Source organism: Rana temporaria, chromosome 9 (genome assembly GCF_905171775.1).
Source record: "Rana temporaria chromosome 9, aRanTem1.1, whole genome shotgun sequence".
Lineage (NCBI taxonomy): Eukaryota > Metazoa > Chordata > Amphibia > Anura > Ranidae > Rana > Rana temporaria.
The window spans coordinates 87,140,158-87,166,299 of NC_053497.1; the positions used below are offsets into that span (position 1 = coordinate 87,140,158).

A 26,142-nucleotide genomic window follows, 5' to 3' on the forward strand; every position below is an offset into this window, starting at 1 on the left:
AGGTGTATCGCATGTTTCGCTTCAGCCCTGAAGTCATCCTTGAGTTGGTAACAATCCTGCAGGATGACATCAGCAGCCCGACCCATCGGGGACAGGCAGTGCAGCCACTGGTGAAGGTAGTGGCAACCCTTCATTTTTTGGCAAGTGGCTCATTTCAGCGCACAGGTGGAGTGGTGGCGGGGATGTCCCAATCCAGCATGAGCAGGTGTGTGCACCAAGTGATCCCTGCAATACTCAGACGCATGGGCACACAATTTATCAAACCAACCACGGCTGACCTGCGGCAGAAGGCAATCAGTGATTTTTATGAAATAGCCAGATTTCCACGCACTGTGGGTGCAATAGATTGTACCCATGTGGCACTACGCCCCCCCCCCCGGCTCCTCGAGCATATCTACTGCAACAGGAAACATTGGCATTCGATAAATGTGCAGGTTATTGTGGATGCACATGGCCTCATATGGCATGTCCGTGCCAAACACCCAGGGTCAAGCCATGACAGTTTTATTTACCGACACAGCCCCATCCCAACCGAGTTTGACCAGAACATGTATGGAGACAGCTGGCTGATTGGTGAGTGACATGGGTGTCAGGTATGACTGCCCCCCCCCCCATGATGCAGACATCACAAGGGGCACATGCACGACTAACATCCTCCTGTCTTTTCCCTTCCAGGTGACTCTGCATATGCCCTGGGACCTCACATGATGACCCCATATCGTAACCCTCAAACACCAGGAGAGGAAAGATTTAACGAAGCCCATGCACGTACCCGTGCGGTGGTGGAGCGCACATTTGGCATCCTTAAATCTCGATTCAGATGTCTGGATAAATCAGGGGGGACCCTGTTGTATTCACCCAACTTTGTGTGCCAAATCGTCGGGGCATGTTGTATTCTTCACAATTTTGCTGAGAGAAGGGGCATGCACATTGAGCTACGCAATGACCTTACCCCCGAACCACGCAACCCCCCCCCCAAGAAACACTACCGGATCTTCTGAGGGGAGAGCAATCCGGAATATTCTTGTGGAACGTCTCTTTGCACATTAAACACACCCTGATCTTGTCACAAGTATAATGCATGTATGCACACCACTGTAGTCCCTAGCACACACCCGACACATGCACCCCAAATTGGATTAGACCCAACAATACCCCATGGTATTAGGGAGCAGCAACGCCGCGTCAAGGCTCCAATTATGTTGCTGTCCATTCATACACCTTTCACATGGCAGAGGGTGACACCCCTTTTCCAGCAGGAGTGCCACCCCCCCCCCCCCCCATTCACACACCAGTCACACTGTAGTATACACTCCTCACCGTGTGTAGGGACTACAAATAAATATAAAAGCTCATATCCTGAGCATATATCAAAAATAAAATAAACTCATATCCTGAGCATATATCCAAAAAAAAAATAAACTCATATCCTGAGCATATATCAAAAAAAAATGAACTCATATTCTGAGCATAAAATAAATGTAGAAATTAGATCATTTTTTGGATTTTTTCTTTGGGCCAAGGGTGCCCCGGCTCTGGCTCCTCAATCTCCGTGGTGCGGAGGAGGCATGGGGTGGGGATTGAGGGGGGGAGGAGCATCAACCCCTACTTCCACACTCCTCGCAGGTGGTGGCTGCATGCCCTCCATGGCGTTGGCCAGGCGGGCGAGGATGGTGTTGGTCTGGGCCAACATCCGCATTTGGCGGGTGGTGGTATCCCGCTGATGACGGCGGGTAACTCTCCCCTCCTCCCGCACTGCAGCGGTGTTGGCCTGCACAGCAGCGGTGTTGGCCTCCACCGCAGCTGCCATCCTGCTTAATAAAGCGGGGGCGTTCTCCTGAGCCACCAAGCAGGTGTCTATGGCCTTGGAGTTGCCACTTATTTCCGCCAGGCTCTGTGAGACATGTTTGTCCCGGTCTGCATGCAGGGTGAGGGCATGCTGCACAGAGGTGGAGATGGATGCCATGCTGTCCGCCAGACATCGAACATCTCCCACCATGGCCCCTATATGGCGGGTCTGCAGGGCCTGCTCCTCCAGCAGACCGTCACGGAGGCTGGAGGATATATGCCTCGTTTTGGACAGAGCCTTCCTGGGAGGAGAGGTTCGGGCACGGACAGAGGGAGAAGGGGAGGGGTCCACAATGGAGGGGCTTGCCCTGGAGGGGGATGACGTGCTGGGCGGGGGGTGGTGGGTTGCTCAGGGATGGTGGTATCCTCCTGGAGGGAGCCAGAGTCCTCCTGGATGAGGAAAAGGAATCCTCCTCCAAAACAACTTCCTCCACCATACTTGGCCCCGGTAGGATCTCCTCCTGGACCAGCATAGCCATAATGTCCATGGGGCCTGACTGGACCCCTGGCTCTGGTATGGATGGCGTGGGTCGACCCGCAGCCGAAGACGGCCCAGCTTCATCATCATCATCACCACCTGTGGATGACACCAAAACGAAATATTTTGCTGGTGCAACACACTGCTCACATGTTCACTTCTACCCCCTCCCATGATGCACAGCAGATATGAAACAAAAATAATAGTTCCATCTTCACTTCTACCCACAAATATGTTCACTTCTACCCCCTCCCATGATGCACAGCAGATATGAAACAAAAATAACTTACCAGTCCCCAAGTTCCCAAGAGTGGAGTCGTACCCTGCAAGTCCCTCCACCTGCTCCTGCACAAAAGTTTGGGCAATAAGCTCCTCCTCATGATTTAGGCGGATCTTACATCGCGGTCCACCTCCCGTGCCACCGGTATGTTTTCGGATAAGAGCCAGTTTATCCCGGACCCTGCGCCTCATATCATTCAGTTTTTTTTTAATGTCATCCCAGGAACGATCTTCATTACCCAGGGCATTGATGTCCAGGGCTATGGCTTCAAAGATAGCCCTCCTTTGGGCAACGGTGGTGTTTGCCCGCTGGGCACCATATAGAAGTTCTTTATGTTGCTGGAGTGCAGCAATTAAGATGTCCATCTCCGCAGCCACAAAGTTTGCCTTTCTTTTTTTAGTTCCTTTGGGAGGTGCCATCTCTTCAAAATGGGCTGAATTTCCTTGCTCAGGGGGGGTTGGAAAAAGCAGGATGAAATTCAGCAAAGAACCTGCGCAAGTCTGCTCCTATTTATTTGCTCAGTGCAAGCAGCTGAGCATGATTTGCCCTGAAAGTATGCTAGGCGCAGTTTGACGCATGCGCAGACGGCAGCGCTATAACTGCGCATGCGCGCGCCCGGCGCAAACCTCTGCTGAGCCGAAAAATCCTCATTTACATAGGGGCACACCCACTTTGACTTGCACGGCCTTGCGCCCTCAGCTTTGCCTTAAACAGGAGCAAATTAAATGAACAAACGATTCCTGAATCAGGTGGCAATTTGGCAAAATTGCCCCAGCGCAGAGAAATTCAGCTGAGCAGCTCATGTGTAAGTAATGGGCAAATCTACCTGAATCTGGGCCAGTGTGTTAATGAATAGACAATTACAACAAACTATGCTCTATGACTTGGTTTGCATCTGTTTAGCAAGTTATACTGTATGGTGTTTATAGCTTTAGAGTTTAGTGAACGTGGTGCTACTTCAATTGGTAAAGAATACCCAGTCATGTGCAAGGAAAAAAAAACAGCACATGATTGGCTGATAGACGTTCAAATTCCCTAGTTAAGGAAAAGCCAATTTGACTTAAGGAAATCAACCCTGTATTGTCTACCTCTGAAAGGCATCTGCTGAAAACAGGCATGAATTGAGTGTAATAATGTAGTGAATGAAATGAGTGCTGACACTACTGTGTACATTTTCAATGTCACTTGAACTGATACCCTGCACGCAATATTGCAATAGCATGCTCTGACCCTTTTCATGAAATTCACCTACTTGTCATGGTTGTTTCAAAAGGCTTTGTTAAAGTGTTACCAAAGTCATTTTTTATTTATTAAAATAACAAACGTGTTATACTCACCTGCTCTGTGCAGTGGTATTGCACAGAGTGGCCATGATCCTCCTCTTCCGGGGTTCCAGGAAGCGATCTTGGCTCCTCCTCTTCTTTTTATGTCCACCATAGAAAGCCACTTGCTGTGGGGAGAAATGTAGTCTGCACACTCCCGACCTGTGTGTCTATGGAGCCACGCTCCATTGACTTAGAAAGCGGGACTTAGGCCCGCCCCCCACTTCCTCTTCACTGCCTTTGATTGACAGCAGCAATAGCCAATGGCTCCTGCTGCTTCTCAAATGCTGTGTGAAGAGGAAGTAAGGGGAGACTAGATGCAGCTGTGCACAGCGCTGATCTCTTCTCCCCTCTCTCCCCCTTCATACAGGGGAAGGGGGGGGGACCAGGGAAATAAAAAAATGTTTTTACCTTAATGCAAACAATGCATTAAGGTAAAACACATTTTTAGGTTTAGTAACACTTTAATGTGACATATGTTAAGGGTAATATATTTGTAGACATATGTTGAAAGAGAAAAAATATTGACACATTTTCCTGTCTTTGTATTCGGGTCCTTGCTGCCTTAATCATATTTTCTGCATTGTGTCTGGCTGGTGATTTAATTATGCTTATATACTTTTATTCTATAAATGCAAGTACAGTACTATTCTTAGAACATTTTTTTTACTTGGATAGAGCTTTCATTGAAGTATATCAAGGGCCATATCCAAGCTTTCCTTATATTTAATCAACAATGACACTTTTAGCAGACCTTTAAAAAAAAAAAATCATTAAGGATAGTTTGCAACAAGGAATACACAAATTGTTTTATACTCCCAGGTTATTAGCTGCCTTTCAAAAATATTTTTTGCCACAACTGACTGACAATCTACATGTTTTCTGTATTATTTGCAAACAGTAAAGTTTCCATGAGTGGAATATTTCATGCAAGTAGGGGGATGATATTTGTAGTAGATAAGAAGTTGTTCTTTAGACTTCTAAGGCATGCAGGATAAAGAAATCTTACTGTCTTGTTGATATACACCCCAAAGTTTGTCCATAATAAACACTGTATTGCAATGCAAGGATATGTGTTATATAGTGGTACCAGATCATCTTCTATCATAGGTCAGGGTCAGTGACTGAAATTGACTTGTCATCTGTGAATTGAGAATTGTCAACATGAAAAAAACGTGACTCTAATGCCCTGTACACACGATCGGTTCATCCGATGAAAACGGTCTGATTTCATTAGATATCCGATAAAGCTGACTTTCATCAGTCTTGCCTACACACCATCAGTTAGAAAAACGATTGCCTCAGAACGCGGTGACGTAAAACACAAGACGTGCTGAGAAAAATTAAGTTCAATGCTTCCAAGCATGCGTCGACTTGATTCTAAGCATGCTTGGATTTTTAACCGATGGACGTGCCCACAGACGATCGTTTTTTTCTATCGGTTTTCTAACCATCAGATAATTTTAAAACAAGTTCCTAGTTTTTTCACCGATGGATAAAAAACCGATGGGGCCCAAACACGATCGGGTCGTCTGATGAAAACGGTCCATCAGACCATTTTCATCAGACGAACCGATCGTGTACGCGGCATTAGATTGAATAATTCTCTGCAGGCAGACGGATCTATGTGTAAATATTTAATATAATAAAAAGTGAATGCAAAAAAACAGTAATTTCTTCTGAATTCTAATGTGAGGAAAGATGCTGAGCTGTCAGTTGATCACTTGATAGTAAGATAGGCTCAGAAACCTGGCAGAGGAGGTCAAATAAGACAGATCCAAAATAAATAGGAACATTCAAGGCAAGCTCCTGTTCAGGAGAAATTCAAGTCTCACAAGTATATATGCACTGGCACACATTGGGGTTTAATTTAGTAAACTGGAGAGTGCGAAATCTGATGCAGCTCTGCATAGAAACCAATCAGTGTCCTCTTTTTTTTCTTTTTTGTCAAAGCTTAACCACTTAAGGACCGCCGCATGTACATATACGTCGGCAGAATGGCATGTACAGGCACATCCACGTACCTGTACGTGCCTGCCTTCCCGCTGGTCCGATCGGGACCCCCCCGGTACATGCGGTAGTCCGGTTTGATGTGGGAGCGATCCGGGATGAGGGGGCAGCTATTAGTTTCTGGCCACCCCCTCGTGATCGCTCCCAGCGAATCACCTGCAGCCTCTGCCTGTGTAATGTAAACACAGGCAGAGGAAGTGATGTCATCTCTCCACGTGGCGGTCTTTTCATCCGGCGAGAGCAGAGAAGACATCACACGTGAGTTGCACCTAACAGTACACTGACACCAGGTACACAAAGGCACACTTAACCCCCCCCAGTCACCCCCAGATCACCCCCCGATCACCCCCCCCAGCCCCCAGTCACAGTGTCACTGATTGCAGTGATCATTTATTTACTGATCATTGCATTTAATGTCATTTGTGACAGTAAAAAGTGTCAGGGCAGTTAGTCTTAGGCCCCTTTAGGTCCAGGGTAGCCCCCTACCCCCCCTAATAAAGGTTTAACCCCTTGATCGCCCTCCAGTGTCCGCGGACCAGTTTCAGCGGACATGTTTGGTCGTGTGTACGGCCTATTTGACAGGTTTCCAGCGGACATTAGCATGCCAAGAAACATGTCCGCTGGAAGCCTGTCCGTCGGACATGTTCGGTTGTCTGTACAGACTCACCGTACATGTCCGCTCGGCCGAAAGCCCTCGCATGCGTCAAAGTGATTCGACGCATGCGTGGATGCATTGACCTTCCAGGGCCGCGCACGTCACCGCGTCATCGGCGCAGCCACGTCACCGTGTATCGTGTACGCGCGGATTTCTGTCTGATGGTGTGTACAACCATCAGACAGAAATCTCCGAGCGGACATGTCCGCTGAAAACGGTCCGGCGGACCATTTTCAACGGACAGTCCGTCCGTGTGTACGAGGCCTAAGTGTCACTGATGACGCTGGTTAGCCAGTTAATTATTTCATTATTTAGGTTCACTGCCAGGTTTTTATAAAGCGTCAGGTACCCCGATATATTACCTAATAAAGGTTTTAACCCCCTGATTGCCCCCTAGTTAACCCTTTCATCAGTGATCACCGTATAAGTGTTTCGGGTGACACTGGTTAGTTAGTTTGCTGTTTATAGCATCAGGGCACCCGCCGTATATATCCCAATAAAGGTTTAACCCCCTGATCGCCCGGCGGGTGATATCAATTAAATTTTAGCATCAGTCAGGGTCTGCGTCGCCCCAGGCAGCGTTAGGTTAGTGCCAGTAACGCTTACACCCATGCGCAAAGCATACACCCCCCTTAGTGGTATAGTATCTGATCAGATCAATATCTGATCTGATCAGATCTATACTAGCGTACCCAGCAGTTTAGGGTTCCCAAAAACGCATTGTTAGCGGAATCAGCCCAGATACCTGCTAGCACATGCGTTTTGCCTCTTCGCCCAGCCCTTAACCACTTAAGACCCGGACCAATATGCAGGCTAAGGACCCGAGGTGTTTTTATAATTTGGCACGCAAATTTTGTTTCGGTACAACATTGCATGACCGCGCAATTACCAGTTAAAGCAGCGCAGTGCCAAATTGTAAAAACACCTCAGGTCCTTAGCCTGCATATTGGTCCAGGTCTTAAGTGGTTAATTGAACAAGCTGAAGTTAGAAGATGGTTAGCTACCATACACAGCTGCACCAGATCTTGCACTCTCTAGTTTTAGTTGTGGTTATAGCTAACTAACTAATTAGCTATAACAATTACATCCACGTGAGGGAAAGCATATGTATGTGAGCAGCACCCATTTACTTGCACTCAGACTCTATTAATAGTGTAGAACAGAGGTATTCACATTAATTGACTCCTTAGTTTTAGTAAATCAATCGCTATTAAACCCAGTTTTCTAAGACATACGTTATAAAAGCTGCTGTAAAAGTAGTGAACAGATGATAAATAGTGATGGACCTGGTGGTAAGCATAGTAGGACCCACTGGCAGACACCAAAGATAAGGGAAGTCCTTGAATTTAAAAGGGTGACCTTAATGCCAATGCTTTCAAAAAGTTTCCGATGGAAAAAGTCAGACGGAATTTTTTATCGGATATCTCGACCGTGTGTATGCCCCATCTGGGTTTTTCCGTTGGAAATTCTGACGGAGTTAGAAAGAGAAAATGTTCTCTTTTTTTCTGACGGAAAAAAGTTTGTCGGAAATTCCATTAGTCTGTATGAAACTCAGACAGAGAAAAAAACACACATACTCGGAAACAATTTGATGCATGCTCGCAAGCATTGAACTTAATTTTTCTAGGCTTGTCGAAGTGTTGTACGTCACCGCATTTTTGACGTTTGGTGTGTTCGTGTGTATGCAAGACAGCTTGAAACTCAGATCGCGTGTAGCCACAAATGTGCTGACCACTGAATTGACACATGACTGAGATGCCTATCCTGCTAAAAAGGCATACTTCACAAGATATATTGTAAGCAATAACTGAGGCTGTCGGCATTATGTTGGACAGAAGCCTCTCTAGCAACCATGCTGCTGGGAGATTGTTGAGGGCACAGGACAGAATCAGGGTATTGTGGACAATGTGCCTATTCAAAGCTACCTGACAAAGTGGACCTGATAGTAATATCTCAGTTATTTGTAAATTATGTTGTCATAATATTGCCATCCATTTGTGAACCCCAACTCAACTTTGATTGTTTTCTGCTGTTTGAAGTAGTCAGGATCAAAAACCTCTTGTACTCTCAGCATGTCTTGTATTACAGTTTTATCAGTTTACTAAGAGGAATTTACTTTAAAATCAAAGAATGAAGAACTTCAGAGAGGGCCCCTTTATATTGACAAAGCAGCAGAGGACTGGAAGGCAATTCCTGGCAGCTAATTCAAATACTTGTAGTATTAAGAGAACTTATTGTGAAAAACACATGAAGGCAAGGCAGCCATTGCTGACTTATTAGTCTGCAGATGCCACTTGCCTGTCTGGGAAGTTGGCCATCTTGCTTCCATACTTTGAATGGTAAATCATCTGCATACTTATTGTGGGTCAGTAACTCAGAGTATTGACATTAGAGGTTCAAAATAAAAGCATTAGAATGGACAGCACTATTTTAGGAGGGAAATCAGCAAAAGCTTCCATATTTTCACACAACGCTCCAAATGGTGTATCTGCTGTGAATAGCTGTAATACCCATGAAAAATACATACATTTGACTTAAACTGCATACACCTAACTGATAGTTCTAAGTGGCCTGTCATTGACATACAGCATTTGTTTTGTATAGCTGAACTTTTTTGCTATAATGAGTAGCCATTAAATATTAGGTATCTTTTACCAGTGAATAAAATGAAATGACATTTTCATCAATATTGGTTCATATGCCAAAATGGCTTTGTTCCTTGAATGGAGAAATATTACTAAAGAAAAAATCCCTCTTGCAGCAATCTTTTTTTTTGTGTGTGTTATAATTTTATTTTAAGCACAATAATTAATTTTTTGTTTCTATTTTTTAAGTGAATTTTCTTTGGTTTTATTTAAAATAACAGTAGGTATGTCATCTCCTATTGCAAGTGAATTTCAAGATACTCCTAAATGCCATACAGAGCCAGAAATGCTGCTAGCTAAGAGTGTTCCATATTAGGGGATTTCTTATGGATTCAGCAGACAAGTTGCCTTTGGAATTATTCATGAATAGCACACCTTGAATGCTTGACATATGCTGAAATTTGAAAGTGTCTCAAAGAGAAAAAAAACTCAATAATCCTCATTGTGCATAGTATAGCAATTGTCAGTGATATGATTCAGGGACACTGCAATTTTCTTCACTGCATTTGGTAAAACAATAGAAAAAAAACTTTCAAATAATCATAATTTTTTACCTTACTACGGTATTACCTTTTTGCTATTAAAGGGGTTGCAAAGGTAAACGTTTTTTCACCTTAATGCATTAAGGTGAAAAAACATCTGCGGATTAGAGGCTCCCCGAACCCCCTTAACTTACCTGACCCCCTCGAAAGTCCTGCGCCGTGAACGTTCAGGATTCTCGGCCGTCTTCCCGGCTCATTCATTGGTTGATTGAAAGCAGCGCAGCCTTGCGCTGCTGTCAATCACATCCAATGACGCGTCTCACCAGGGCCGGGGCCGAGTGATACAGTCGGCGGCTATGCCCGCCAGCTGTATCACGGGAGCGCGCCCACAAGAAGTCAACACAATGCGAGCTCGCTCGCATGAAGGTGTTGAGTCCTTGCGGGGGGAGCCGAGACAGCCGCCGAGGGACCCCGGATGACCAGGTCCGGGGCCACTCTGTGCAAAACCAGCTGCACAGTGGAGGTAAGTACAGGCATACCCCAGTTTTAAGTACACCATGGGGTTTATTTACTAAAGCTGGAAAACGTAAAGTCAGGCTCACTTTTGCACAGAAACCAATGAGCTTCCAGGTTTTCTTACCAGGCTTAATTGAACAAGCTGGGTTAGAAGCTCATTGATTTCTATGCAGAAGTAAGCCTCATTTTGCGCTTTCCAGCGATAGTAAATAATCCCCATTGTGTACTTAAAAGTGGGGTGCGCCTGTACAACATGTTTTTTATTTAAAAAAAAAATATTAACTTTAGTGATCCTTTAAAGTCAACTGATAGTTTGGTTTCTTTTAAGAGCCCATTCACACAGGGGCAACACGACTTCTAGCACAACTTTGGGAGGAAACTTGGACACGACATGAGTATGATTTATCAGGCAACTTACAAGGCAAATTCAAGTTGCCTCCAGGACAGTACAAGGCAACTTCAAGTCGCCTCCAGGACAGGAGGCTTTCCAGTGGCCAATCAAACAACAATCAGCTCTGTGGGAGGGAGGGGGGATGGAGGGGTTTGCCTGAGAAATGTATGTTAACTTCCTGTATTGTTGCTTTATTTAAGACAGTGATCTGACTTCTGAGGCGACTTCCATTGAAATCAATGGGTACATCGCTTCTCGGCCTTTTGGTTAAGATCAAGTGTAGTATCTGTTCTTATCAGTTTAATATCTGATACGTCCCCTATCTGGGGACCATATATTAAATGGATTTTTAGAACAGGGAGATGGAAGAAGAGCTTGCTCTGTCCACTCCACACATCGACCTGGTATTGCAGTACCTCCAGGACCGGTGCAAAAAAAAAAAAAATCATTGGGTACAAGTTGCCTACAAGTTGGATTGAAGTAGTACAGAAACCTTTTCTGAAGTCGGAGCGACTTCAGTAGTGTACATTAAGACGGCTCCCATTCACTTCCATTCATTTTTTCAACCACGCGACTTGGGGCAACTTGGGGCGACTTGAAGTCGGATCCCAGGTCGCTCCAGTGTGAACCGGCTCTAAGTGAAACTCATATATAAGTACAAATAATGCACTAACATACTTTAAACATTTTTAAATAAATAGTTTGATCTGTCAATGGTTTTCTGTCTTATGCTTGTTTAGTCTGATTAGTCTGAGGCTACAAATGAGGCCCAATGTCCCACTAAATATTATAAACTGATGCCTCTAAATTCATAAACATTTTGTTTAAATGTGCTATATTATCAAATTTTATTATAATACTAAAGATATATTCTGTTTATCTTACGGTTTTAAGAACTCAAACAGTCTGGTCTTCTGGATATTCTGTCTGCAGGTGTTTTAGCTTATTGCAGCCATTGGTTCAGTTTACTGTCCTGTTTTTCTGCTCCACTGTATTTACAATAATGTTTAGTTTATTGCAAAATGATCTCATTTTATCATTACTGGTAGAGCAGCTGATAGTTGGATGAAGAAAATACACTAGCTCAGCCCTCAAAATTTCCACTCGCCTACTAGCATTTGGCGAGTGGATTTAAGCTGGGGGCGAGTGATGACAGGGCTGCATGACCAATCTCCCTCCAATCTGTGCCTACACTTAGAGTCCCGATGAGATTGGCGGCCAAAGAGGAAAGGTGCATGCTCGGGAAAAGTAGTCTGGTGAGCCGCGCACAGGCAGAGCAGTACACAGGTGCTCTCCTTACAATTCTCATTAAGCCATGGGACCAAACAGTATGACCTCTCTGAGCCTGCCCCCCTCCCCCGGGCCCCAACCAATGTAGCTGGAGAGCAGAAAGTAATGAGTGAGGTGGAGGATTGCAAAAATAACCACTCCGGTGCAGCGCTCACTGAAAGTTACCCTGACATGAGAGCGGCAGCCTTCTAGTTTGTGCAGTTTTCTTCTCCTTGTGCTCTATGTAAGTGTCCAACAGTTTAGCCTGAGCACTGTGAACAGACTGGTCTCAATGTGTGCTGTGCGCTGTCAGTGTGCGCTGTGCTATGGTGTCAATGGCTGTGCAGTTGTGTGGATCTCAGCGCTGGATTGTACTCCCTCCCGCTGTGCTGCAGCTCCTCTCCTCTCTGCCAGCCTGAATAAAAGGGGGAAGTGGGGACATGCAAGCGTGGAGCCGCACACACAGGCTCCTGATGATGAGATGAATGGGAGAGAGAGAGGATGGATGGGAGTTGCAGAGGAGACAGCAAGAGAATGGGGAAGAGACCCAGTTCTAGTGCCCTGTCCCTCTGGTCTGCCCCCAGTGCCCTGACCCTCTGGTCTGCCCCCAGTGCCCTGTCCCTCTGGTCTGCCCCCAGTGCCCTGTCACTCTGGTCTGCCCCCATTCCCCTTTCCCATTTTGTTAAAGTTGTTGTTGGTAATATTTAATTTTGTAACTTGATTCTGCATAAAACATTGTCATTCCATGAGATAATCTACGAGGGCGTGTTTACGGGTGCAATTAGGTGCAGGGCAGTGTATGAATTAGGTGGGGCAACTGGTGGCGAGTAACTCTTGAGGCCTGGCTAGTAGCTCAGGACTTGAAATTTTGAGCCCTGCACTAGCTTATATAAAAAGGAACAACTGGGTTTGCAGTTAACTTTATATAACTTTTTATGATCACTGAATTGTGTTGCTAAAATACTTATAAAATAAATAGATACTATGTTTCTACCTGTAGTTTTGATAGATAAAATAGTGTCATGTAAGAATTTAAAAACAAAGTTTCCAATTGGCAAACTGAATATTGGTTTTCAATGTTTGATTTTTTCAGAAAGTGTTTTTTTCCCCTTCTATTGTAAAAAAAATACCTACATTTAAAGTGATATTTTAGCCATTTCTTCAGAGCTTCCAGCTACCACATCTGTGCTAGAAAAATGAGTGTGCTACTACAATAGATCTAACTAAATATTTTTCCTACTAAGACTTCTTGTATGATTGCAAACAATACAATAACTCAGACAGTAATTTGAAGGTCGTTAACCTCCCTGGCGGTATGATTATGTCTGTAATTTTGTACCAAAAGCGCTACAATTTTTTGCATGGAAATTTGGCGTTTTACATTGTAGGCCTGCAATTCTTAGACCCCGTACACACGGAAATTTGAAATTATAAGAAATAATAATGTAATTATAATAAAAAAAATTCAATAATGTAATCAAATCAAAAACACTGAAATTTGCTCAGTTGCAGAATTGTCGCTGTCATTATTTTTATTGTTTGATGACAAATTTCCCCACAAATCGCTATCGCTCAATTCTGCAAGTGATTCTAATTTATTATCGCTGTTTTCTAGCTGGTCTAAAAGAACTTTTGATGTAAAGGGACACTTTTTGGTTGCTATGGACAATCTACAGTTTGCAGTCAGAAAGAACAGTTTTTATTATATAAAAGTACATGCAGGACACTGGGCAGACCACTAGGGACAAAGGGTGTGTGTATTTTTTTCATACCGTACTGTAATCTATAAGATTACAGTATACTGTATGTGTATTGTGCTTTTCAATTTTTAAATTTGGCGCCGAACTCCGTCCTTGTGCGTTGTAACGTCGCAAGGAACGGAGCTCAGAGGCACTGTGAATCGAGCGAGGAGACACAGCGGAGGAGCCCGCACACACAGCGGGAATGCATGATCTGTGATTTTTTTTTCACGATCTCATGCTTTCCAGCCTGGAGGAGAGATGCAGGGTCTTATTGACCCCGCATCTCTCCTTAAAGAGGACCTGTCACACACTATTCCTATTACAAGGGATGTTTACATTCCTTGTAATAGGAATAAAAGCGATTAAAAATAAAAATAAAAAAAGTGTAAAAAATAAATAAATAAGTAAAAAAAAATTCAAACGCCCCTGTCCCCGGTAGCTCGCACGCAGAAGCGAACGCACACGTAAGTCCCGCCCACATATGTAAACTTCGTTCAAACCACACATGTGTGGTATTGCCACGGGTGTTAGAGCGAAAGCACTAGACCTCCTCTGTAACTCTAAACTGGTAACCTGTAAACATTTTCAAAGCGTCGCCTATGCGCAATTTTAAAGCATGACATGTTAGGTATCTGTTTACTCGGCGTAACATCATCTTTCATATTTTCCAAAAAAATTGGGCTAACTTTACTGTTTTGTTATTTTTTAATTTTCCAAAAAAAAGGCGTTTGAAAAATTATTGCGCAAATACCGTGCAAGATAAAAAGTTGCAATAACCGCCATTTTATTCCCTAGGGTGTCTGCTAAAAAAACATATATAATGTTTGGGGGTTCTTAGTAATTTTCTAGCAAAAGAATGATGATTTGTACATGTAGGAGAGAAGTGCCAGAATAGGCCCGGTATGGAGGTGGGTATAAAAGCCCGGTATTGAAGTGGTTAAGAGACATGACAAGTCTTTTGTAGACTTCATTTTTTTCCATACATTTTTGGAAAATGCAGATAGAAAAAGTTGTCAATTTAATAAGATATTTCTAACACATAGCATTAGCATACTTAGAATTACACCCCAAAACACATTCTGCTACTCCTTTTGAGTATGTTGATACCACATATGTAAAACCTTTTAACTGTCTGGGCTGATTATATACTGATCATTATATCTTGTGTATCACACAAATCAAATTGTATCAAAACCAATGTCCTATAATGTTCACCTCTTTATGAGTGGTCAGGGAATAAAGCTTAGTGAGGCGTCACCTATAGAAGTCCCAGTTCCTATAAGGCAAGCAAGCCTAGCCTACTGTTACATGGCTACCTCCAGGAATGTCATGTTCACTGACCAGGAAGTACAGGAGGTTGAAGAAAGGAAGATCAAAAGAGTCCCCATGGTTCCAGGAGTGCAGTTGTCTACAGGGGATGGTTGGGACTGGTTAAGTTTAGGCTACAGGCAGAGACATGGTCATCAAACAAGCAAATAATTGGTCTAAGTAACAGGCAGTAATGTTGTTAATAAAACAGGCCAGGGTCAGGACAGGTGGCAGGCAGAGGCAACACTGCACTGGTGAGGCGGTAACATTGTTGCTGGCTGCACTGGTCTGGTGACACTGGGAACTAGTGTGGCAGCAATCAGGAGCACTGCTGTCGACTTAAACTGGCCAGGTGACACTGGGACTGGTGTGGTGACAACCAGGGACACTGTAACTGGCGTGGCAGTGATTAAGGAGAATATGACTGGTGTGGTGGTTATCAAGGACACTATGGGCCTGATTTACTATGCTCTGTGCGCTGCGCTGGTTCATGCGTTAATTAGTACTCCGGGTGGAGGCTTAATTGGGCGCATGAACCAGCGTAGCAGCCGGCGCATTGAAACTAATATGTAAAGCCGCGCCGAACTCCCTATAGAAGTCTATGGGAGAAATCAAAAGTGTTCATTTTAAAGGCTAATCTGCAAGTTTTGTCCTAAAAAGTGTTTGGGGACCTCAGTCCTGCCCCAGGGAACATGTATCAATGCTTTTTTTATTTTTTAAAACGGCCGTTTTTTCGGGAGCAGTGAAATTAATAATTCTTAAAGTGAAACAATAAAAGTGAAATATTCCTTTAAATTTCGTACCTAGGGGGGGTGTAATGTCAGCATGTGAAATAGCGCATTTTTCCCGCACTTAGAACTCCCCCTGCACAAAGTGACATTCAGAAGGAAAAAAGTCATTTAAAATTTCACACGCGGCTATAATGAATTGTCGGCTCTGACAATTCTAAAGGGATTCATTCATAAAACAAACAAAAAAATGTGTAGGGGTTCCCCCAAATTAAATTACCAGGCCCTTCAGGTCTGGAATGGATATTAAGGGGAACCCCGCCGTAAAAACCCAAAAAAAAAAAGACGTGCGGTTCCCGGCAAATATCCATTCCAGACCCTTCAGGTCTGGTGTGGATTTTAAGGGGAACTCCACCCCAAATTGAAAAAAAAAATGGCGTGGAGTCCCCCTAAAAATCCACACCAGACCCTTATCCGAGCACGTTGACCTGGCCGGCCGCAGAAAAGAGGGGGGGACAGAGTGCGGCCCCCCCCCCTCTCCTGAACCGCACCAGGCCACATGCCCTCAACATGGGGAGGATGTCCCCATGTTGATGGGGACAAGGGTCTCATCCCCACAACCCTTGCCCGGTGGTTGTGGGGGTATGCGGGCGGGAGGCTTATCAGAATCTGGAAGACCCCTTTAACAAAGGGGACCCCCAGATCCTGGCCCCCCCCTATGTGAAATGGTAATGGGGTACATTGTACCTCTACCATTTCACCCCAAAAAAAATGTCAAAGTGTTAAAAATTACAGTAGCCGGTTTTTGACAAATCTTTTAATAAAATCTTCTTTTCTTCTTTCCTTCGGGTTTCTTCCGCTGCTTCTTTCTTCTCGTCCACATCTTGCCCGACGTCTTCTTCTATCTTCTCCGTCCGTCCTTCAGCCTTCTGGTCACGCATCTTGCCTGTTGTCTTGTCCTGTCTTCTTCTCCGTCCTTCCGCCAGCCTCCTCGCATCTTGTGTCTTCTCCGGTCTTCTTCTCGGTCCGCCATGCCTTCTCGTCCCCGGACCCAGCGTTTGAATTTGAATTGGGCCGCCGTGTTCCCGCTCCTGGGACCCGCCCCCCTCTGACGCCACAAGTAAACTCCTTAGAAGGTCATGTGCGTCAGAGGGGGGCGGGGTCGCAGAGCGTCACACAGCGGGGGAATTCAATTTCAATCGCGCCGCCCGGAGAAGAAGTTCCCGCCGTGTCACACTCATGTGACCCCGCCCCCCTCTGACGCACATGACCTTCTAAGGAGTTTACTTGTGGCGTCAGAGGGGGGCGGGTCCCAGGAGCGGGAACACGACGGCCCAATTCAAATTCAAACGCTGGGTCCGGGGACGAGAAGGCATGGCGGACCGAGAAGAAGACCGGAGAAGACACAAGATGCGAGGAGGCTGGCGGAAGGACGGAGAAGAAGACAGGACAAGACAACGGGCAAGATGCGTGACCAGAAGGCTGAAGGACGGACGGAGAAGATAGAAGAAGACGTCGGGCAAGATGTGGACGAGAAGAAAGAAGCAGCGGAAGAAACCCGAAGGAAAGAAGAAAAGAAGATTTTATTAAAAGATTTGTCAAAAACCGGCTACTGTAATTTTTAACACTTTGACATTTTTTTTGGGGTGAAATGGTAGAGGTACAATGTACCCCATTACCATTTCACATAGGGGGGGGCCAGGATCTGGGGGTCCCCTTTGTTAAAGGGGTCTTCCAGATTCTGATAAGCCTCCCGCCCGCATACCCCCACAACCACCGGGCAAGGGTTGTGGGGATGAGACCCTTGTCCCCATCAACATGGGGACATCCTCCCCATGTTGAGGGCATGTGGCCTGGTTCGGTTCAGGAGAGGGGGGGGGGGCGCACTCTGTCCCCCCCTCTTTTCTGCGGCCGGCCAGGTCAACGTGCTCGGATAAGGGTCTGGTGTGGATTTTTAGGGGGACTCCACGCCATTTTTTTTTTCAATTTGGGGTGGAGTTCCCCTTAAAATCCACACCAGACCTGAAGGGTCTGGTATGGATATTTGGGGGGACCCCACGCCATTTTTTGGGGTTTTTTTTACGGCGGGGTTCCCCTTAATATCCATTCCAGACCTGAAGGGCCTGGTAATTTAATTTGGAGGGACCCCCTTTTTTTTTTTTTTTTTTTTTTTTTTTTTATGAGCAATGACTCTATTCTTTATAGCCATGAGTACTTTAACCACTTGCCCACCGGGTTAATTCTGGCACTTCTCTCCATGTGAAAATCAAAAATTTTTTGCTAGAAAATTAATCAGAACCCCCAAACATTATATATTTTTTTTTAGCAGACATCCTAGGGAATAAAATGGCAGTCATTGCAATACTTTTTGTCACACCGTATTTGCGCAGCGGTCTTACAAGCGCACTTTTTTTGGATAAAAATCACTTTTTTGAATTAAAAAATAAGTCAACAATACATTTTGCCCAATTTTTTTATATATTGTGAAAGATAATGTTACGCCGAGTAAAATGATACCCAACATGTCACGCTTAAAAATTGCGCCCGCTCGTGGCATGGCGTCAAACTTTTACCCTTTAAAAATCTCGATAGGCGACGTTTAAAAAATTCTACAGGTTGCATTTTTTGAGTTGCAGAGTAGGTCTAGGGCTAGAATTATTGCTCTCACTCTAACGATCGCGGCGATACCTCACTTGTGTGGTTTGAATACCGTTTTCATATGCGGGCGCTACTCGCGTATGCGTTTGCTTCTGTGCGCGAGCTCGTCGGGACGGGGCGCTTTAAAAATTTTTTTTTGGGTTTTCTTATTTATTTTTATTTAGTTTTATAATTTTTTACACTGAAATAAAAAAAAAAAAAATTATCAGTTTTCTTCCTATTACAAGGAATGTAAACATCCCTTGTAATAGAACTAGTGTGTGACAGGTCCTCTTTATGGAGAGAGGCGGGGTCAATAAGGCTGGAAAGCATGGTATTGAAAAAAAAAATAAAAGATCTCATGCTTTCAGCTGCAATCATGTTCGTTCACCACAGTGGTGTAGTGTATAGCACTTTGACCTAGCAGCAAAAGAGTCGTTGGTTCGAATCCCGCCCGTGACAGCATCTGCATGGAGTTTGCATGTTCTCCCTGTGCCTGCGTGGGTTTCCTCCCACAATATAAAAACACGCTGTAAATCGGTTCCGGTCTAAATAAGCCCTAATATGCAGTAGTATATTTAGGTTTGGTTCTGCCCTAGGCCTGACTACATATCTGCACCTCCTAATAGAAAAATGACCCACCCCTTCCTGTCAAGGTCACACCCTGTTTTTGTATAACCCTGCCCAGTAATTTTCAGGGGACCCACACACTAGTTCTGGGGGGGCACTGGATTCCCTTAACCACTTCCATACCAGGCACTTACGCACCTTCCCGCCCAAGCCAATTTTCAGCTTTCAACACTGTCGCACTTTGAATGGCAATTGCGCGGTCATACAACACTGTACCCAAACAAAATTGGCGTCCTTTTTTCCCCACAAATAGAGCTTTCTTTTGTTGTTATTTGATCACCTCTGCGGTTTTTTTTTTTGCGCAACAACTAAAAAAAGACTGCAAATTTTGAAACAAAAAAACGTTTTTATTTTTTTAGGTTAATTTTTTTGTAAATAAGTTTTTCTCTTTCAATTACGGGCACTGATATGGCGGCACTGATGGGCACCGATGAGATGGCACTGATGGACATCGATGAGGTAGTACTGACGGGCACAGATGAGGTGGCATTGATTGGCGGCGCTGCTATGCGGCACTGATGGGCACTCATAGGCGGCACTGATGGGCACTCATGGGCGGCACAGATGGGCGGCACTTATGGGTGGCACAGGTGGGCACTGTGCATGGATGGGCACTGTGGGGTGGCACTGATGGACACTGTGGGGTGGCACTGATTTTCCCAGTCAGTGCCCATTTGTGGGCACTGATTGGCATCTTTTTTCTTATTTTTTATTGCTTTTTGTTCTATATTTTTTTTGTTTTTGCACACCCTGGTGGTCCAGGGTGGGCATCCCTGGTGGTCCAGTGTGGTGATCCGAGGGGGGGCTGCGCTGATAAACAATCAGCGCGAACGCCCCCTGTCAGGAGAGCCGCCGATCGGCTCTCCTATACTCGCGTCTGTCAGACGCGAGTGAGGAAGAGCCATCGATGGCTCTTTCTGTTTACATCGTGATCAGCCGTGATTGGACACGGCTGATCACGTGGTAAAGAGTCTCCGTCTCCGTGAGAGACTCTTTACCGAGATCGGAGATGCAGGGTGTCAGACTGACACCCCGCATCACCGATCGCCGCGCTGCGTGCCCCCACAGGCGCGTGCGGCATGAAATCCTGCAGGACGTCCTGTCAGGATTGTGTAACCACTTCCCGGACGTAAATCGGCCATAGGCTGGGCGGGAAGTGGTTAATTTGCATAGTTTTTCTCTCACTTCCTGTTTGGCTATGGGGCAGGAAGTGAAGGCAAATCTCCCCAATTGGACACAGATAATACAAAATAAACTGACAGGGCCTATAACCCTCCCTCTATCCAAAATTAAAGAAAATAAAACTTGTTGATTATAGTTCTTGTCAGGAGCGGACTGACCATTGAGTCACTCGGGCACTGCCCGAGGGCCCCATGCCACTAGGGGGCCCCATCCGGGTTGCCAGGCTCAGTAAAACCAGGGACAGTATGTAAAAATCTGTGTTTTTTTTAGATCTGTCCCTGATATGTCCGAAAATGACATGCTTTTAATGTGAATATCCCAAGATTTTAGCTGCCCGCCTCTGCACTACCTCCTGGCGTGGTGGCCATCTGTAAGCCAGAGGGGCCCCATAATCTTCTATTGCCCGGGGACCCCATGAGTTGTCAGTCCGCCCCTGGTTCTAGTTTAAGCACAAATTTCATAGAGTTTTATTGAGAGCCCTAAGAAAATATAACCATGCCAATAGGCCAGGATAGAGCGTTGCTAATATGTAGGAATGTGTGCGTTAGAGCACCCCACCCAATGTTAACTAAAAAATTATTAATTTGCAAATAAGTATTATCTGCTCATTTTTTTGGGGATGTCTGCACCCCTGATAGTGACAACATTTGTGAGGTGTCTTCACCCTTTCTAATTCATTCACTTCCTGTCACATAGCCAAACAGGAAGTGAGGGTAAAACCTTACTAATATCTTTTCTTGGGGACACAGAGATCAATCTAAATAGTTTACCATTATGTAAATTGCACTCTAGCATTTTGCTGTGTACACCCCAAATTATTAGGGATCTTGGACTTTGGGGTCCATTGACTAAAGGCAAATCCACTTTGCACTACAAGTGCAAAGCAAGGAAGAAAGAAAACAAAACAACTTTGCTTCTACAGGATTGGATGTTAAAACCATCAGTGCTTCCTCTCTGATTTTCAGCAACTATGCTTGTACTGCAGAGTGGCTTTGCCTTTACTAAACCCCAAACTAAATAATCATTTGGGGCAGGGATCCTCAAACTACGGCCCTCCAGCTGTTTTAGAACTACACATCCCATGAGGCCTTGTAATGCACTGACATTCACAGACATGACTAGGCATGATGGGAATTGTAGTTCCTGAACAACTGGAGGGCCGTAGTTTGAAGACCCATGATTTGGGGTGTACACAGCAGTGCTGGAGTGCAATTTGCTTAATGGGGACACTAGTTAGATTGACCTGTGTCCCCAAGAAATGACACTGGTAGGGTTTTAACCTCACTTCCTGTTCAGCTGTGTGACAGGAAGTGAAGCCAATTTTAAGAAAAGGGACACAAAGCTCAACACAAAAATAAAAAAACACAAAGCAGGGGTTCTAACACTCACTTGGCTTCCCTCAAACACCCACAATTTGAATAGGATTGCCTTGCGCTAGATTTAAGCACAGTGCTGTAAATCAGCACGTCAAGCCTGTCCACCAATAGCAAACCCCCCCCACAGGCCATGTTTGCAGGTTTTCCTTCATCTTGCACATGTGCTTTAAAATACAGTCTGGACAGCAATTCTTGATAAGAGAAATCCCCAAAACATGTCCTGTCGGGGGTACTTGAGGGCTGAGGACCACTGCAGAATAAATAAAATACTTACCAGTTTTTGTCTTTAAAGTCATGGAGAATAAACATGGCAAACATTTCATGATTACACACCAGGAAAGAAGCTTAGACAAAAATCACACATAATTTGTTAGGCCCAAACCTAGTTCAGCTGCAGCTGTCAACATATGTAGCATGAAAAAGTAACAAAAGACAAACTTAACAATTTTAAAGTACTTTTTATTGGTCAACAAAACAAGGAAAGCAAAAAAAGACAAACAAACAAAAATACATTTCAAAATTCTAAATAACCATAGCTTTACACATTTTTCATAAAATAAAGCCACATAGACAAATACATCAAAGTGAACATCATTTAAAAATAAACCAAAACCATTGGCAAAATAAAACAAAACCCATGCAACAAACCACATTTGTGTTTAGCAACAGCATTTCTGCCAGCCTGCCCCTTCTGAGGGCAGCTGAGGACTGATCGATCCAAGCTTTTTATAACAGTGCTAGTAATGAAGCAATTGAAATCACATGAACAAATTGCAGTCTCTAGTTTGGGTGAGCTTGTAATTGGGCACACCTGCAATTAATCCAAACCACGCTCTATGAGCATCCAATGAGTGTTTTTCACCTTTTAAAAAGAAAGGATATTTTTTTTCTAAGTGTTTGAGCATGCTCAGTTCATCACACATGTAGGAACCAAGCTGCAATGGAATGAGAGCTTTTTTTTTTTGGTTTCCCCTGATCTGATGCTTTCCAGCCTGAAGGGGAGGTGTTAAAGACAGAAGTAAACACGCACATTTAATAATCTATTTGTGTGAAAAAAAAGGTTGCCAATTTTGTTTGGGAGCCACGTCGCACGACTGCGCAATTGTCAGTTAAAGCGACGCCGTGCCGAATCACAAAAACTTGCCCGGTCATTGACCAGAAATATGGTCCGGGCTCAAGTGGTTAAAAATTAACAAAACACAAAAGTGAGCCCAATTTTTGGGGATAATGTGAAAGATGATGTTACACTGAGTAAATAGATACCTTACATGTCACGCTTTACTATTGGAAACACTCCTGCAATGGGGCCAAAATGAATTCCGTGAATATCCCCATAGGCGACCTTTTTCTTTTTTTTCCAGGTTACCAGTTTATAGTTACAAAGAAGGTCTAGTGGTAAAAGTATTGCTCTCGCTCTAACGCACGCGTCAATACCTCACATGTGTGGTTTGAACGATGTTTATATATGTGGGCGGGACTTGCGTAAGTCCCGCCCACATATGTAAAAATTATTTTTACTTTTTGCTATAATAAATATCCCCAAAAATATATATTCAAAAAACTAAAAAACCCCTCAGTTTAGGCCGATACGTATTCTACATCTTTTTGGTTCCAAAAAATCGCAAATAGCGTTTAGTGTTTGGTTTTTGCAAAAGTTATAGCGTCTACAATTTTTTTTTTTTTGTTGTTTTAACTAGTTATTGGGGCGATCAGCGATTTTTATCGGTACTGCGACATTATGGCGGACACATCGAACAGTTTTTTGGAACCATTGGCATTTTTCTAGCGATCAGTGCTGTAAAAAATGCATTGCTTACTCAAAAAATGCCACTGGCAGGGAAGGGGTTAACACTAGGTGCGAGGGAGGGGTTAAATATGTTCCCTGGGTGTGTTCTAACTGTAGGGGGGGGGACTGACATGTGTAAATGACAGATCGCTGTTCATGAAGGGGAACTCCAGAACCCCCAAAAAAAAAATAAGGTGGGTTCCCTCCAGGTGCATACCAGGCTCTTAGGCTTGGTCTGGAACATAAGGGGTTAAACCCGCGCAAAAAAAAATAGCGTGGGGGTCCCCCCCAAGATCCAAACCAAGCCCTTATCCCAGGCACGCAGTCTGGTCAGACAGGAATGGGGGTGGGGACGAGCGAGCGCCCCCCTCCCTCCTGAGCCATACCAGACCACATGCCCTCAACATGGGGGAGTGTGTGCTGTGGGGGAGGGGGGCACTGCCCCCCCACCCCAAAGCACTCTTGCCCCCATGTCGATAGGGACAAGAGCCTCTTCCCGACAACCCTGGCCGTTGGTTGTCGGGGTATGCGGGCAGAGAGCTTATCAGAATCTGAGAGACCCCTTTAATAAAGAGGTCCCCAGATTCCGGCCCCCCACCCTATGTGAATGAGTATGGGGTACATCGTACCTCTACCCATTCACATGGGGGAAATGTAAAGTAAAAAAAACACACCACACAGAATAAAATATTTTATTAATCTGCTCCGGAGCCCCCCCTTTCTTCTTTAGCTCTCTTAGAAGGGGGGGTTTCTTCTCTCCCGATCTTCCGCCGGGACCCTGGGCTTCGGTGATTTCTGCCGGGGGAGGGCGCCATCCCTCGGTCCTCTCCAGAGCCTTCCGCCGGATGCCCCCACCCCATTTAAGCTCTTTTTCATTAGGGAGGGGCATCCGGACTTCGGGGTCTTCTGCCGGGGGATGGCGCCTATCCCCCGGTCTTTCCGGTGCCTTCCGCCAGGGTTCCGGTCTTCCTGGTCTTCTGCCGGGGGTGCGCCAACTCCCAGGTCTTTTCTCTTCTGTCTTCTCTGCTCCCTCTTCTGCCTGGCTCCCCCGCGGAGCCAGGGCTTTCTTCCGTCTTCTCTCTTCCTTCTTCTGCCTGTCTCCTCCGGGAGCACAGGGCTTGTCTCCGCTGTCTTCTTGCTTCTCTTCCATTGGATGTTGACACGACGAGGTCCGGCGCTGGAATGCCGTCTGAGCAGTGGGCATGGACTTATATAGGGTAATGCCACCATGTGACCTCAACCCATGTGACATCACATTCCCATCATGCCCAGGGAATGTGATGTCACATGGGTTGAGGTCACATGGTGGCATTACCCTATATAAGTCCATGCCCGCCGCTGACACGGCATGTCAGCGCGGCGGAACCTCGTCGTGTCAACATCGAATGGAAGAGAAGGAAGAAGACAGCGGAGACAAGCCCTGTGCTCCGCGGAGGAGACAGGCAGAAGAAGGAAGAGAGAAGAAAGAAGACGGAAGAAAGCCCTGGCTCCGCGGGGGAGCCAGGCAGAAGAGGGAGCAGAGAAGCACAGACAGAATTCTCACCGCTCCAGGTGAGCCTCGTGATGATCAGGGGTTGTTGAACCACCAGGGTGCTGGCAATGCGGTAATAGCAAAAAAACAAAAGAACAAAAGCTGGACAGCCGCACTCCAAAATTTTCTTTAAAAGAGATGTCTTTATTTTCAACTGTGCATACAGTCACTGCAAGCCCACAAAAATCAGTATGGCCAACGTTTCGCACTGGCGTCAGTGCTTAGTCATGGCTAAGCACTGACGCCAGTGCGAAACGTTGGCCATACTGATTTTTGTGGGCTTGCAGTGACTGTATGCACAGTTGAAAATAAAGACATCTCTTTTAAAGAAAATTTTGGAGTGCGGCTGTCCAGCTTTTGTTCTTTTGTTTTTTAGGGAGCAGAGAAGACAGAAGAGAAAAGACCGGGGAGTTGGCGCACCCCCGGCAGAAGACCAGGAAGACCGGAACCCTGGCGGAAGGCACCGGAAAGACCGGGGGATAGGCGCCATCCCCCGGCAGAAGACCCCGAAGTCCGGATGCCCCTCCCTAATGAAAAAGAGCTTAAATGGGGTGGGGGCATCCGGCGGAAGGCTCCGGAGAGGACCGAGGGATGGCGCCCTCCCCCGGCAGAAATCACCGAAGCCCAGGGTCCCGGCGGAAGATCGGGAGAGAAGAAACCCCCCCTTCTAAGAGAGCTAAAGAAGAAAGGGGGGGCTCCGGAGCAGATTAATAAAATATTTTATTCTGTGTGGTGTGTTTTATTTTACTTTACATTTCCCCCATGTGAATGGGTAGAGGTACGATGTACCCCATACTCATTCACATAGGGTGGGGGGCCGGCATCTGGGGGCCCCCTTATTAAAGGGAGCTCGCAGATTCCGATTAGCCCCGCCCGCATACCCCGACAACCAATGGCAAGGGTTGTCGGGAAGAGGCTCTTGTCCCTATCGACATGGGGGCAAGAGTGCTGTGGGGTGGGGGGGCAGTGCCCCCCTCCCCCACAGCACACACTCCCCCATGTTGAGGGCATGCGGTCTGGTACGGCTCAGGAGGGGAGGGGCCGCTCGCTCGTCCCCTCCCCCATTCCTGTCCGGGCCAGACTGCATGCTTGGGATGAGGGCTTGGTTTGGATCTGGGGGGGACCCCCGCGCCGAATCGGCGCGGGTTTAACCCCTCACATTCCGGACCAAGCCTAAGAGCCTAATGTAGCCCTGAAGGGGGACCCGCGCCGATTTCAAGTTTGAAATTTGGCGCGGAGTTCCCCTTCAGGGCTGAAAACAGCTCGGAGATTCCCGTGCGCCGCGTCACGCAGCGCAATCACGGGTACGCCGCTTGGTATTTACCA

At 45.6% G+C, this 26,142-nt stretch overlaps 1 protein-coding gene and 1 non-coding gene across 2 annotated transcripts in view; both read left to right on the forward strand.

Moving 5' to 3' along the window:
* Positions 1-26,142, forward strand: part of TRPC5 (transient receptor potential cation channel subfamily C member 5) — a 391,753-nt gene that overhangs the window by 55,639 nt on the left and 309,972 nt on the right. The gene's annotated exons all lie outside the window — the stretch shown is intronic.
* Positions 10,875-11,065, forward strand: LOC120914667. Its single transcript, XR_005743708.1, has one exon. It is a non-coding gene; the product is annotated as a U2 spliceosomal RNA (small nuclear RNA).